At 37.4% G+C, this 16,579-nt stretch overlaps 1 protein-coding gene across 1 annotated transcript in view; it reads right to left on the bottom strand.

Annotated features, from left to right (window-relative positions):
* Nucleotides 1-9,401, bottom strand: part of LOC124165301 — a 29,019-nt gene extending 19,618 nt beyond the window's left edge. The window contains exon 1 of the mRNA XM_046542653.1: nt 9,290-9,401. The gene's annotated coding sequence lies outside the window, so the exon portion shown is untranslated. The remainder of the gene's footprint in view (nt 1-9,289) is intronic.
* Nucleotides 9,402-16,579: the final 7,178 nt, after the last annotated feature.

Below are 16,579 nucleotides of genomic sequence, written 5' to 3'. Positions count from 1 at the left end.
AAGTTGGCCAAAAAATTTAAAACCTAATGTTGAAATCGCTGCTTTTATTCTTAAATATTTACTCTCCGGATTGATGTAGCTTCAAAATTACAAATTTCCTAAATTTAAGTCATTATCTTCATGATGATTGCTTGCTACCATCACCGCTACATTTTGGAATGCACCAACGGCTTGGGTGAGTGATTAATAATTTAATGAGCAGCAGGGCTAAATAATGTCTAAAAAGTTAACACGGTAAAATTATCACTTAGGCAATTAATTTCGATTATAGATTTTCTTCAGAATGTGTTATTTTTCTTTTTTTTTGACTTGATTCAAAACTTTGCAGAATAGCCGTAAGGTGTTTTGAAAGACACCGTTTCTATTGCATTCTTTCCCTCTAACAATCTTACTTCTGAAATACGCATTTTTAGGACCATATTCGCTACATTTAGGGTATTTAGCTTCAGCAGAGGAGCTTATCACATGAGGAGGAGCATCTTTGAAATTTCCGTCTCTTCCTTCGCGCAAGGATCATGCGCCGATTAAAACGTTAAGTCATCTCATCACATACTTATGATGAATGCAATGAAAGAGTTGCACGAGAGGAATTCAAGAGAAATTGTTCTTGGTAATTTTTGCCCCATAAAAATGTTATTTTTAGATTCAAAATTGTGTTTTAAACTCTGTAAAATTAGCCATGATCTAAGAAAATGCCAAAAATTATTATTTATGGTTTTCTATGAACTCTTTAAATTAAGTGGATGCAATCATCTCGCTTTTCTGGTCTTTTGAAATGATAGTGCTCGTTTCAATCTTATTCTACCGTCACTTGACATGGGTTTGAAATGAATTCATCTCACCACTAACTGCCGAATACAGGTGAAGGGCAGGTAGTGATGCCTCCTCTAATGCAGTCTTTTGACATGGCTTGTGATTCAAATATCGTCTTTTGGAAAATTACCTAACGGAATGGAAGGCATAAATGTGTATGCATTGGTCAAGTATTGTATTAAAACCACAGCCTATCTGGAAAAGAGTGTAAATCTATGCTCTCAGATGGAAATAATGAATACGCATTACCCAGTGAGGTAATACTAATTGGCCTTACTCGCATTGTGGCTGCCATTAGATACTTGGCAGACTCTGCTGATGGCGAAATCAAGTTTAAATGGCATTTTTACAGCCTTTATTTCATGAAAAAGTCTGTTAGGAGTTATTTATTTTCTCTGTGTGTGGTTATAAATATCTGACTCAACTTAAAAAATCAGAATGCTGATTTCTTCCAAATGAAAGCTTCGTTGTACTAAGAAATAGGATTCGTGATTTACCCTCTAAAATATAGAAAATAGCATGCATTATCAAATTTATACATAATTTATTAATGGTTTATATAATCTTTAAAGTATATTACAATGATTTTGAAGCAACCTCATCTGGCATCAATAAAAATACGATCAAATTTGAGACCTTGAGGCAGGTAACTGAGATTTAAAAATTCTTCCTTCTTCGGGTTGGCTGGTTAATATTTTATAGCACCTTTAGTGGGGGTGACTGTGGAACGGATGGCATTTTACGAGAAAAATCTACTTCAATGAAAGCTGAATGTAGGAGTTGGGAACTCGATTTTTTTAGTCCATCAGTTAGGGGAAAATTTTATTCTTTTGAAAAGCGAATAGGGCAAAGTGAAAATTTAGAAATGCTAATACTGAACGTACTTCCTTTCTTTGGCTCATTTGGTGCAATAACTTCGAGGAATAATTTGATATTAGTAGAGTTCGTCATTGCTATATTATCTATTTTAATACTTATATCGATCGTGGGCTGAATTACAAATAATTTTACTTCCAGAAAAACGTTTCTACGGTCCTTCTTCTGCTTGTAAAGGAGTACGGATGGTTGGACATTTTTTTTGCGAATTATTCAATATTACGTAGTAAGTATATCGAAATCAGCGAAAAACTTATTCGTATTTAATATGATGATAAGATACCTTGATTTGGTAGGTTGTGATTTGTGCATTGAAAATTATATCTTTAGATAACTACTCCATATATTTCCAATTAACGGTTAATTTTGCGTCCAGAATCCCATCTTTAATTTTCGAATGAATTCGCTTTACTGAATATAATAATTCAAAAGAAAATGTAAATAACACTATGTTAATTTTAGAAGATTCTAACTTTCTTTAGTAATATCGTGTATTTTTATTCCTATTTTTTCCATATATGCTGGAAGAACATAGTAGTGAAGACAAGGAAAACATTAATGACATGTTGTAAGTGTTAGCATTGGTGAGAGCAGGGCGCATCTCTTGATATAAAGAAGAAATATTGCAAAAAATGTTATGAACATAAGAAGAATTATGAATATAAGAAGAAATGCTTAAGATGGCTTTGAAGGAGGATTGGAAAGGTCAAATTGATAGACGGCAGGGTGAAGAGCAACGAGGTGAACAGAGGAAGGCTAAAAGAAATAATTCGGCACGCATTGCATCACACTTCTTTCATCTTCGTAACTTTTTTTAATATCCTGCCGCCTTGTTGTTTTTAAATTTGGAGATGTTCATTCCAGTTTTTCTCTACTTTGAGGTCCTTTTTCTTGTGACATCGCGTCTCTGTAAAAATTTTACATTCATTCTTCTAATACGATCTCTTCAATATTTTCGTGCCGTATGTGTGTCCACCAATTAACTTGCTATCTCTGAAAATGTTCTTTAATACACCATCGTCACATCAAATCTATCTTCTTCTCATCAATCTTCGTAAATATTTCCGTATCTTCTGTTTCCAGAATGTTAGTTGTTTTTGCTATGTGTACTTGTGTTTCTTTTAATGTGATTAATGTCTGAATGGGTGAGAATTTGCATTTTAAATTGGTTCACCCTCATCCTTAATTCTCTAATTAAATAATTGTAGCCAATGATGTCTAACAACAGGTTATTGAAGATAAATATTAGATTAATTACATTTTTTCAGCCTACAGCTTAAAAACTGCCAGTTTTAAAAGCAATTTTCGTAGACATTGCCATTTTTTATACAAAAAATCGGGACTGGTGATGATTGATCATTAGACTGAGCAGTATTTTTCATCAATTTAACATATATTACGTATTTTCATCATCATCTGAAGAATAATTAAAAGATAGTGTTTTTATTTTAGAAAATAATTTATCTTGTGCTATCTGCTGACTCGTGTCTCACGAATAAATCGGTGAAGGAATAGGATATTTTGAAATTTGCCTGTTTTTATTTCCTTTCTCGCTTAGTACGTTGTTTTTCCTTGGTAATATCTTCGTCGTGACGAGGATATGAGAAAGGGGAAAATGTCAGGGGGCTGTGATTTAATCTGCAGATCAGACAAAATGCTCATTATTACGCCTCAAATATTTTGTCATCTCTGACCTTAGAGGTCAAACCACTGACTCACGTGGCCCCCATGATTTTTCACTTGTCAAGCAACTTAAGCCAGGTGTATATCCTGAGGAGATGTGTCCATGAAAATGCCTATTATCGCGCGGATTCGTAAAATAGGTTGGATATATTTTTTCTGTGTTTGTACTTTTCTTCTTTTCGAGGTTACAATCTAAAATGGTCATCACTACACATGCATCCTCGTTGAACTGTTTGATGAATAATTTTCATTTTACAGGACTTTTCCTTGCCCTATTTAGCATCATGAAATAAATTGGTGGAATGAGAGATACTACATTGAACGTGATAGTTCCATAAAAATAAAAAAATGTGTTACATTCGATGTACAACTTCGCTTCAAAGAATGTATTCCATAATACATTCAAATGGGACGAAATGCTTCTATACAAGCGTGGTATTCTTGCAATTTGTTTAATGTATATTTATTTATGCTATGCAATATGAGGTACTCCTCCTAAAAGCGATAATGCACACTGAATTCATCTTTAGTGAAGAATTATCTCAGAGAAAGTAGTGAATAAGTGAATCCTCTTCGCGAACGCCCGTTTTTATGACAATATCATGTACCGCATTTTTGGAAGTAAGGAAATAAAACTTTGTAAGGTTCACTATTATTTATTTATGGACACGACCCGGGTTTCGTAACTTGGTTACATCGTCATGTGACTGGTTACGAAACCCGGGTCGTGCCCATAATTAAATAACAGTGAACCTTACAAAGTTTTATTTCCCTACTTCCAATATGGAGAGGTTTCTCAAAGTAAAGCCTGAAGTTATTAGCTATATACCGCATTTTTGTTTAAATCGATTATTTTTCATACAACGCACATATTCACTTAGCCAGCCAATTGTTGAAAACTTTCCCAAATTGGTGCATATTGGTGCACGAATACTTTAAAGAAGTTGTAAGGGAACGAAGAGGTATTTTAGTTAAAAAAAGAAGTTTGTTTTGCAGCCTCTTCACCCGGACATACTTTCTTTAGGCATAATTTTATAATACCGTAAATCTTATTGAATTAACAACTCATAGTTTTTCGAGCTATTTCTCTTTGCACCCCAATAAAATGAATGCCTAATCTAAGCATCGAATCACATCTTTTTAGTGGAGCTTCTTCTATTTCTTTCTTTCATTGTAAGGCATTGATTCACTTCTCTGTCAGAGATATCCTTAACTTTACTCAAAACATGTTTTTGTCGGGCCTTTTTCTTAGTAAGAAATCAAGTGACGTTATTGTACCATTAAAATCTTAATGCATTTACCTTCGCGTGCTTGGCTCAAATTTGGATGCTTATGATATTCAGCGCTGTCTCGAAAGAAACTTGATTTTGTACTAATGGCGGATCTGTGTGTGAGGCTAAGGGCCCCCTCCCCTTGGTTATGCAATGTACACTAGACAGAATGGTAATTATTTTCCGACCCCCGCTACTGCTGGAATTTTAACCCCCACTTTGCCCCCCCCCCCTTGTCCCATCCTGGATCCGCCCCTGTATTATACTATTCAATACATACAACTATAATAATCATACTATTAAATAAGTGTTATCTGTGACGGTGATTGGTATAATGATTTAAATAATTTGTCAAGTGACTCAAATACATTGGTAATTCATGTCACTTTCGTCCTTTTTAAGATTTTAATTTGTATAAAAATGAATATGATCAAAATCCAAACTAGACTCTTTTCATTATTATAATTTTCAATTCTACATTACTTTCAACGGTGATTACATCCTTTTGAGTGGTTTGCGAGAAAAATCTAAACCATTATGCACTTGTTCGTAATCATTATTATACATTCTTTTCGAAAAAATCTAGTTTTCACGGAGGGAGTACTAGTTCCCTGATAGGAAACTTAGTTCAAATATACATGAGTTCCTGATATTTATCAATGAAGCAATAAATTTTTCTACCAGATATCAATGCATTTCATACCAGACGAGATATCTCCAATTTAATGTGCGAAACTCTGACCTCATATTCTGATAATTTATTTGTTTATATGAGCTTAATTTTTGGACGCATTTTTGGTAAAATATTAGCATACAATGATATGAGTCTGCGCCAGTGTCTAACTATATTTTTTTACATCAGCTTCAATCTTAGACACACCCCTGTTGGGGTATGTTGGGTGTTATGGCTTTAAACGTGTGACTTACGATGCAAAGAATATTTTAGTTTACCCATATTGGTCCTATAGCATATTCCTCGGATTGAATTGGACTGTAGATTCTTTTTCTTTTTAATTCACTTTATTTCCGCAATACAATAAACTTTTCTCGTCCGAATTCCCTCTCAACTCTATTTGCTTCCCCCTTTTCCTCACTACAATCCCTTCCTTTGCTCCAGCGTTAAAAAAATCAACAAGCATTCAAAAATCCTTCTTAAAACAAGAAAATTTTAGGTATCAAAAAATTACAGAAAAAATTACAATATTTAAAATTAAATTTTTTTAAACTAGATGTTTCAGGTGGTGGATATACGATATGGGAATGAACCTCCTTTTACCGATATGGGCCAAAGTTTTACGTTCCATTTCGCGGCCTGAGTACTGGGCAGATCACCTTAGAAAACACAGTGATTGCTGGGTAAAATCTCTCTATGTGCCGAAAATAGAAGCCGGATATCTGATTATGTGGCTTTATCGCTGTTCCTTTTAGTGATTTCTCACTCAAAGAATAATATCGCCGATTTACCTACAATGGCTAATATCTTCTGAACACTAGCTTTGCTATTCGCAGTTAAACATTAACAAGGAAAGAACCGAAGTAACTCCCGGAAATCTTACTTTCCACCAGCGCTATGATCGAGCCCGTTTCTCTAAATCGTATCATATTGTAGTTTTTTCTACATTACTATGAGGCAAACTGTGTGGACTAAAGCGTGTAACAAACATACAGCCGTTTATGTAACTCACAAGTGTACATTGCGAAGCTTTCTTTTGGAAAATATCGTTTATCTTGACCTTGACTAGACCTGACATACACCTAATATCCACCTACATAGTCGCATAATTGGTTTGAACACGCGGGAGCTTCTGACTGATTCCTGGGTAGAGTACTTGGTACTCCCGAGTATAAGTTTTCTATTTCGACAGCAGGGGAATCTTCATATGCTCGCCCTTGGCTAGTCAGCTGTATTGTACAAAAATTTGAAATGTGGTGAAAAAAATTATTATTAAGAGCTAGTGCTATTTTCTCAGAAACATAAATATTAATCTCTGAATTATCACCTCGAGCTTTACGCTTTTTACCTAGCTTTTAAATTCCCTTAATCAATTCTTATTGTACTTCTGAATCGAAAGATGCACATTTATAAAACCGCGCGGGACGAAACCTTAAAAAACTATAGCACCAACCCGTTTGATGGATAACACCTTTTCCATCAAAGCGTTATCCTTAGGTTAGAATCGGCTGAGTATCGGGGGCAGCAGCCTTTCCTTGGGATTTTTTATGTCCTATCCGCTAATTATAGTAACGCAATTGATAAATTCCTTCGGGCGAATTCGTACCGTTGCAGTTTTTAATCATGTTTTCGTCCAATTTCTAACTTCATGGACTCTAAAAATAAGATAATAACATCAAATAAGGGCACTAAATAAATTTCCATGCACAAACGTGTCCACCACGTGACAAATTTTAAAAGTGGTTTCAAACATTCCATTCTGTGTCTTTACATTCATAATTGTAATCAATCAAGCTCTCAGTGATTCAACCCAAAGGTTTGTTTTTATAGATGAGGGTACAGCTCATCCCGGACTGAGCAACATGTGCCTTAAAGATTTTTATTTCTTGGTTTCCGAAGGCATAATCCGGTATTTGATCCCGGGACCCTTCAATAAATAGCCAAGTTGCCACTCGGCCATCACGCTCCCGCAACTGCAGAATTACTTGGTGCAATCAACAAAATATTTGAAATAATCCCTGATTAGAACATTCCTAAAGTTTGGACGCGTTAGTAATCCTTCTCAGCCAATGCTAATTGTATTTCTGAATGAAAGATGTCACTCCGCGTGGAAGGAAGCCTTAAAATAGAATCAAGCCCCTACACGTTTTACTGAACACTTGACCTTTCCACCCTAAGCGGTCTCCCTAGATTGGTAACCCACTGGGCAGTGGCGCCAGTAGCCTTTCCTTGAGATTTCCTAACTCCTAAGCCGCTAATTATAATAATGTTAATCGTGAATTCGGTAGAAAGTTTTCGTGATGTTGTAGTTTTCCAAGCAGTTTCTTCAGCTCTGATATCAGAAAAGCAACAGCAGCGAAGATGGGTAAACAACGAATATTTTTAAATTAACGTGTCCTCCAAGTTAGCGACATCTTTAAAAATGGTTTCGAATATTCCATATTGCATCTTTATATTCATAGCTGCTGTCAATTACTCTATGATTCAACCCCAAGGCTGGTTTGGAGTGGTGAGGATAGAGCTCATCATGGATTAACCCACAGACCTGTCAATGATCAGCTCGAAGCTATATACCGAAAAAAATTAATTTGGTTTGGAAAAATTTAAATTTCCATAATGTAGTTTTATATGCATTGCCTTCTTTAATAACTCTGTAATTGAACTAATAGCTTGATTTAGAAAAGTGAGGGTTGAACTCAGCCGGGACTAGGCCATAGGCATGTCAGTAAGTAGCACTAAGATACACTCATTGGGCTACCATGCCCCATGCAGAGTTGCAGAAATTGCAGAAATAACTGCAGAATTACTTGGTATTTTCAACTTAAGTTAGAACCAATACCTGATTAGAGCGTCTCTATATTTCTGCCGAGGTAGATAACCCTCGAATTAATTCTATATCTGAATTGAAATATACGCACTCATATCACCACCACGTTGGACGAATCCTTAAAATAGAAGCGAACCCCAATTCATTTTACTGAACGCTTAGAATTGCCCATCAGTGCGGTCTCCAAAGATAATTAATCCACTGGGCATCAACAGAGATTTCATACCTACACAACCTCTAATCATCATTAACTCCCTGATTCAACCTATAGGCTTGCCTAGGTAGGTGTGGGTAGAGCTCACCCCGGGTTTAGCTACGGGCGTGTGAATATCACACATTCAGTGTATAACTAACAAAACACGGATGCAAAGCGCATTAAAAAAATATGACCCCACGACTCTGTGCGTTCCAAGATTTATATTTTCATCAATTTTAATTAATTAGATTAAAATATTTTGCTTAAATCATCATGTGTGTTTGCATGTATAAATCATATCTTTGAATAATATTTTAAGGCTATTTTAAATTATTTTAGCTTATAGCTATTTCAACGCCATTACATGTACAAATAGCTAATAAAATATTTATTTCTCTTAGCTTTCCGCGTGGGTAGTCCTCCATTTGGTAGTAGTTAGTCAATTTCGATGATTTGTAGGTAGAAAAATCTCCATTTTCACAAAAAAATTAACTTTTACCGAATTCCAAACTTTTTCCTTTCCTGATATATGTAGGTATATCGAGAATTTTAGCTTCTCATTATCATAATAATTGTAAGTTGCCAAGTAATGCACACTGACTTCCAACCATGGCCTAGTAATTCACTGGGAAGCGGAGGCTTATCCAGATAATGATAGGCAAAAATTCGTCGAAACATGCATCGGGAAAATATGTAAGTGGGGAATTCACTAAAATTTGTCGTGCGAATAATGCCATCAAAGTTCAATAAAGTGACACCATCAGTCCTTTCTGATAGGTTGAAATAAAGACCCAAATATTTATCTAGCTATATTTGTGCGCAATTCACCACGTGAGACGAAGCCTTGCTTAAAAATCTCGCACCAACACGTTTTTTTCCGAACGCACTGACCTTTCCCATGGAAGCGGTCGCTTTGAGCTTAGTAATCCAGTGGGCAGCAGCAGCCTTACCTCGAGAATTCCCGCGACACACAGTCCCACGAAAGAGTCCCAGGCGATGTCAGTTGGTCGTCGCACACACCTCTCTCACTGATCCAGGGAGTTCGTAATGCACAAATCTCAGCGGAGTCTCCCCACTTAAGTAGGCGAAAGCAACCGCCTCCTCATCCTCCTGCGACGTCCACCCAACCTTTCACCCCTCACACCCAACGCATCTTTCCCTCTGTCTCTCTCTCCTCCCTCATACGACGAATTCCGCGGAGATGGACAGAGGGGCGATGGGAAGGGACGCATGCTTGAAGTGGGATGAGGGGGAGTTACGCCCGTGGCGCGTGGAATTTATAGTAATTCCCTTCGTATAAGTCCGGAGAAGATTTTCGCATCATGAATACATTCTCGTTAACTCAGTGCTTTTATTCGAAAAAGGTTATTCGGGCTTCCAGCCGGGTGATGTCCCTCCATTCTGCTGACGTTTCGGAACACGAGTCGGGTGCCATCCTCAGGATTAGCCCTGAGGAACCCGACTCTTGTTACGTAGCGTCGGCAGAAACAGGGAGATCTCCCGGCAGGACGCCCGAATAGCCTATTTCGAATATATTCGCCGGGAAAGTATCAGATTTTACTTCAGTGATTTTATGCCTTAACGGAAGAGCCGGTAATTCAAGTTAACTTGATTTCGTTTAATGACTTCGGCACTATGAGGGTACTAGTTGAAATTCGATGTTCATTTCGTTAACTCTGCAATGACCGCTAGATGACTCATCCTTAAGCGGCAGCTCTTAAATATTCGCACGAGAGGGTTGTCCTACGTCATCGAGTGAACTGGATATTAAGTTAACTTGATTTCTGGTGCTTTAGATATCGCCCGAAGCTCTAAAACTGTGTTCGAATATCCCATGCCGTAGTTATACTCAAATCCATAGTCACTCACTCAGGGTATTTAAACTTTTCCTGGGGATTCCGCGCGGGTAAGATTTTGGCGCTCTTAGAAAATCTTACCCGCACAGAATCCCGAGAAAAGTTTAAATATTCTGTCCGCCGGGAAAGTGTAAAATCTTACGCCCACTCAGGGATTAAACCTTACGGTTGTTTTGGTTGGTTGAGGGTTTAGCTAACCCTACACAAAGCCTCAGCCGAGAGAATTTCATACTCAGAATAAAAGCCAGCTTCTTTCCCTGGGTCACGTCCCTCTACGAGTATTTTTGTTGACGTGTCCATAATTGCTTCCTTGTGGGGAAAATTTTCCTTTTGGGGGGCTCTTGACCACGTCGCCGCCAAGGCTCTTGGATAACCACTACGCCCCTGGAAAAAGTGAAGATATGTTGAGAGATGGCCTTAGCGGGGGAGGAGGTTAGCACGTGGAATTTATAGTTAATCCCTTCCCTTATTTTTCGAGGAATATTCCGCAAATATGTAATGAAAGCCCTTTATTATTTGACGTATAGCAGCAGCAATAAGGTTTCAAACAAGCATTGTTAAACAATTCTATCTACTACCAATCTAACATGTGTCAAACCAAAAAAATATGGGTAGGTATGTTGGTTGTCGAGATAATACGGAGGAAACCTCGGTGACATTTGACCCACGCATGACCCATGGAGCTCAACAAGGAGGTCAATATGGTTGTGTGGACTGTACAATTGACTTTGGACTTCTTGAAATCCGAGGTATACGCGCTTTAGTAGCCAAACTTCTCTTTTGCCACCCCTTCGACCTCGGTTGTAACCACCCGTATGACCTTACAGGGGTCACGGGAGGTGTTTTTGCAAAGAAAATTAGCTACATTGTTTTCCCTCGCCCAAAAACCGAGTTAATGAAATTTTAACTAAGGAATTCATACTTTTTTCCCATCTCGAACTTTTTAAGCTTGGAACCCCAGATTTAGTGAAATCAAATTTTGCGTTAGGACCCAAACAGTGGGGTCTAAAGGTCAAGACCGTGGATGTTTGTTCACATTTAACAAAACATGCAACGTTTTCAGATGCGTGTGCCAAATTTCATCAAAATGGCAAAACTTTATGAGCCTAAAATTATAAATGAAAAATGACTCGCGATTAATGAAAGAGTCTGTGCATCTATATACTACACCAAAAGCTGCCTCATTAGGCGTTTGGCGGGGGATGTTAGAACGTAAGCCCTTAAACGGCAATAGAATACAGATAGATGCTCATTGAGACATAACTAACTACCTGAGTTCGACGTACCATTTTTAAAGCCCCTTATTCTACGAGATAAAAATAAATTCTTATACCTATGCTTTGGGGAAAATGTCTCTCTTATTCTATCGTTTCTAGGGAGCATGGTAGCCTAGTGGATACAAGTCTTTGCTACTGATCTAGCAGTCCTATGTTCAAATCCTGAGCCTTTCGACGACCCCCGCATAGAGAACTCAGAGTGTGACGTGGCCCGGGGAAATTAATCGGACCCCCCTACCTTGAATGTGCGACATTCACACGCATATAGTTAAATCTTGAGTGGGCCCTACCCTCACCTATATAAACCAACCTTGGGGTTGAACCGCAGAGTTTAACGCTGCTGTCAGGCATAGAATTATGTTCTGAGACAATGCTATCTGCGTCACTCTGAAAGGTATGGATTCTTAATTTCTAATGCAATTAAATTCAGCACGTAAAGTAAAAAAAACTGTCTCCTCGCTCGTAGAAGTTTTTGGCGAATCGCGCCGCTTTCATGGTTGTTTTATTTAGTTCTGGAATAAATTCTTTATGAACCAGATTGCATGTGTTTATCGCGTATTTAAGTTGCGGTCTGGCCCAGAATTACTCCTCATAGCCACTCATATAAATTATTAATTCATTAAAAGCATGTTGTAAACATTAGAAATTACCCTGTTACAGTTTCAAGAAAATTGTATGTTAGTTCTCATTATTTATGAAGTAGTGAGTGAGGACCAAATGATTAGTGTTTATTTATATTTGAAATTTTATAATTTTTTATTTGATATGGGTAAGGTTATGATGTTCCTGTCCCTGTAAAACCTAAACTCGAGCTGCGTCTTCAAAGATTCAAAACGGGTGAGGGGCATTATCTTCAGATTATTTTTTTTATTTTAAAATTACATACAGACAAATTTTTACTAAGCCTGAATCACGCTATAATTTTTTTTCCGTCCTTCTATAGCTTCCGTCTTTCCGTGGCTCAAAGGGTCAAAAGAGTAATCGCTCGAACCATCATTTTTTGCATCATTGCGATGGACGGCGATCATTCCCGCCGTCCATCGCTCATTCCGTCATTTTCCGTGTTAATAAGAGTTATTCAAGTAAAAACCAAGTGTGGCATTACAATAGGGTAGTTTCCTTCATCAAAGAAAACGAAAGGCATTGATTGCGATTCGTTACCCACCATTAGTGTATTCATAATATATCAATTATTTGGTTTTAGAAATCCTAGTTTAGACGAATGGCAATGGTCAATTTTAACCGCATTTGAAAAAGGCCAGATTGGCGCCCATGCGATGCCACTCCAGGTGACGTCACAGGGACATAGTTTCTACACGAGTAGGTAGGAGTTTTACATCGTCTGAGATTACCAATGCATGAGGCACAGACTAAGGAAAAAATTTCTTACTAATCACCTATTAAAATTGTTTATGGTCGGAAAGTTTCCTTCGTTTGATTAGGCATTAATAATCCTTATTTAAGCCAAGTACGACCTGCTAGAATGGTACTCTGCTACCTGCTAGCAGCCTGCATCGCAGCGGCCCCGAGCCTCGCCCCAAGGTCACCTCAATTTGCTTCAGCGGGAACCAGAATGACGTCACACGGGCTTTTCCCAGCATTCATGCTTAGCCGTCGCGTTTTCGCGCACTTGGAAATTTTCACTTTTCATTTCATCATGAAAAATAGTTATCGTCATTTAAAAATCTAAAACCGTGAAATACGTACTCCAGGAGTAATAATTATTACTCCTGGAGTAATTATATATTATAATCTTTGAATTGGAATGGATTATAATCTTTCGATTTAGGCAATAAAAAATAATAGGAAACCACCGTAATTGCTGCTATTGTCCGTTAGCCCTGATTGGCTTAGAGGAAGTGTCAGTGATGGTTTCAACAACGGAAAGAGAGACGTGCAGAGGAATAGAAAATGGGATGGTATTTCCATCGCTGGAGCCATTGCGAAAAATGATTGCGTGAAACGATCATTGCTTCTCCATCATTGGAGCGATGCCTGCAGCTATCGTTCTTAAAGGGCGGTAAAACGATTGTGTGATTCAGGCTTAGCGAACGTTTGTCTGTATCTCAATTTTAAAAACGTTTTTTTTAGCAATCTGTTAATGTTTGAGAAATCGACCTTATCTTGAAATTTCGAGCGATGTATCAGAGGCCGAAAAAGACCGGTTGAGAGGGATTCACAGGCGATTCCTGCGGTGATGAACGAAATGGAAGAGAGAAAAGGGGGGATGAGAGGGGTTGGGTGGGGCATTTTAAGGGGCACGCAGGGAGTTAAAAAGTGGCCGAAGGTGTTTGCACGTGGAAATTGTAATAATTTCTTCCGTAGCTGTCTTGTCGGTGGACAGGGGGTCAAGGGAGCTCATGTTCACATGAAGTTCTCTCTGACATCGCTTTCCATCTTTTGAAATTTTCGCTTATCTTTGCAAACCATCCGTTGTAGTCTGTTTTCACAGGAGGGACCAAAATGCACCCAGGGCCAAAAACGTTTCCCGACAAATGGAGTAGCGCCACGTATGCTTTCGTTGAAAATTTATGTTCTTCTTTTGTCTTTACTATTCTTAGGTATCTTTTCGACGACAGAAATTTTACACTGTTACGCGCGAAAATGTTACGCATTAGATTCATGAAATCTTATTTTTTGACTTACCAAAACTCATACGATACAATTATTTACAGCGGTATGTTTTCTTTCCCTCTTGTAATATCTCTCATCCATTCCTTCTACGTCACCAAACGTTTCATGGACACCCTCGGAAAAAAGCTATTGCATTTACAAATAAAATATAATTTTCTTCAATCGCTTTTGCTAAAGGTGTAAGCTTTTTCATCTGTGATAAAATTAGTTTATTCTATCTCCATTAGTTTATTTCGTCAATGCAGCGTTCTATTTTACCGTGATTCTCTGTCTGAGTCAAGTCATTATAATCTAATGCCACGTAATCTCAAAGATAAGTAGCTCTTTTTACTTCTCTTATGCTCCTCCTCGATCCTCAATCTTATATATTCTCAGTTTCGATATCTCCTTCTCTAAGATTCTCATTCCTACTCTCAAGGACTTGGAGGACGTCAAAGAGTGAAATTAGATTTGTGTTTGGGGAACCTTATCTGGGGTGAATTGTAGCTCAGGTGGTAAAATTCCGAGCGAGCAAGAGCGAGAAAATAAGGCCAAAAGAATTACTCCCTTCAGTGGTGATAATTATAATTTATTCACGGGCAAGATAACCAATTTCAAATTTTACATCGCAATTAAACAGATAATTAGTATAAATAAAACTTAAAATTAATGCTGAAGAGTAAGCACATGAAAAAATAAAATAATTTATAGTTAATTGGCAAATTAATGTACAGGTTATAAAATAGTCATTGTTGTTGTGTTGCTGCACTCCGCGTTAGTTTGTGTCAATTAGTTTATATCAAAAGATGTTATTTCTGCAGCCTTGAGTATATAAACGAGATCGAATTGTATATTTTCCTGACTAAGCAAGAAAAAATCTTCTTACCTCTTCATTCCTTCATATTATCACACGTTTTAGGTGCGAGATTTTCCTCCTCGAGTTTTTCGATTCAGTCATTCCGCGAATTTTGAGCGGTCACCGCCTGTAACTTGTCTTTCAATTGTTTGGAGTGTCAATCAAAGTCAAAGTCTTTTATTGCAATGGAATTTAATAGTGTGTGCATTGCCTTAAAGTGAGGCTTCACAATTCTTTTTTTTTCATTTTAATACCTCGGAGTGTACTTTACGCGAGAAATTCTGGCAAAGACAGTCTCCGTTTCCTGTCATATTTTATCTCTACAATTTCTCAAACTCCCTCCATGTCTCATTTTCCAAAAAATCTGACGTGTGAATTTTGAATTTATGGTGGCGAAATTTTTTTGCCTCCTTATTGAATGGTAATGCGAATTTTGAAGCGAAAAAGTATGTATTTTCATTCAATTTAATAGTTTACCTGTTTGTTTTTCCTTTGACGAAGAATTAAAATGTCTTTCTCAGTGATTCGAAGCCCTTGAAACGGAAGGAAAACACGGATGAACGTCATCTTTCAGACACGGCATTGAAAAGTAATTTGAAACAGCATCACGGTGTGATGAGGAGAAAAGAGACAGGTGCTGACCGTAGCACGAGCGATGGCGAATTCCTGAGGTTTTCATTGAGAGCCCTCTTTGTTTGATGAGCAGCTATATTTGAATTTCATACCGAGTAATGTGAAATCCGTATTGATTACCGTTACATAATTGTGAAGAAACGGTATTCGCGAGAGACATGCGATTGAAAATATGCTCTCGGTTTCGCAGTTAGGTAGGAAACGAGCTCGCTGAATTCTTCATTCACGGTTGCAACACGATTTATTTCAGTACTTTTTATATGCCTCTCTTTAGCAAAGTGATCCTCGGTTTCATTACTGCATGGGAAACCGAGAAATACTTGGAGTAGTTATGCGTACGCTGCTATATCCACACTCTAAAAGCAAAGTTAGGCCCCATTCTTTTATGATAGGTCTTAGTAAATAGATAGTACAATACTTTTATTTTGTAAAAATCTAATACTTAATAGGTATACACGACGATACGGCACTCGCATGTATATGTTTTTATTTAAATTACTACATTTTTAAGTTGGTATTTTTGAAAAGTAATTTCTTTCTTTGGGGCAATACAGCGGGACTCAATGTCCCGCCAGCGGGACATCCCATGTGTTACAAATAGAAAATCCATTGTACTTGCGGGTGATGCCATGAATGGTTTGCCAATGGCTATTTATCTCTTGAAATGATAAACACTTCACTATTAGAAATTCTTATGTATAATAGCAGTGAATGTCTCAGCGATTTAGAATACAATAAAATTAACACTTAACGAATTACAATAAAAGATTTAAAAAAAAACAAAAGAATGAAGAAAAAAATTATGGCTTAGACTGGACTTTTTGTTGACTCAAGTGTGATGAGATGTACTCAAAGAGGACTCTTCTCTCTTTTTTCTCGTTGATTATCTCGTTTAAATATCATATTGTCACCTTGAAATTTTCAGGGTATTCAAAAGAGATTTTTTCAACGTAACCCTGTCTCTCAAGCATAAAAAAGTTGCTTTTGACTAAACGCTTAGGAAAA

The sequence above is a fragment of the Ischnura elegans genome, chromosome 9 (genome assembly GCF_921293095.1).
Source record: "Ischnura elegans chromosome 9, ioIscEleg1.1, whole genome shotgun sequence".
Taxonomy (NCBI): Eukaryota; Metazoa; Arthropoda; class Insecta; order Odonata; family Coenagrionidae; genus Ischnura; species Ischnura elegans.
Note: the sequence above shows the minus strand (reverse complement) of the source record. Positions and strands in the feature narration are given on the sequence as shown.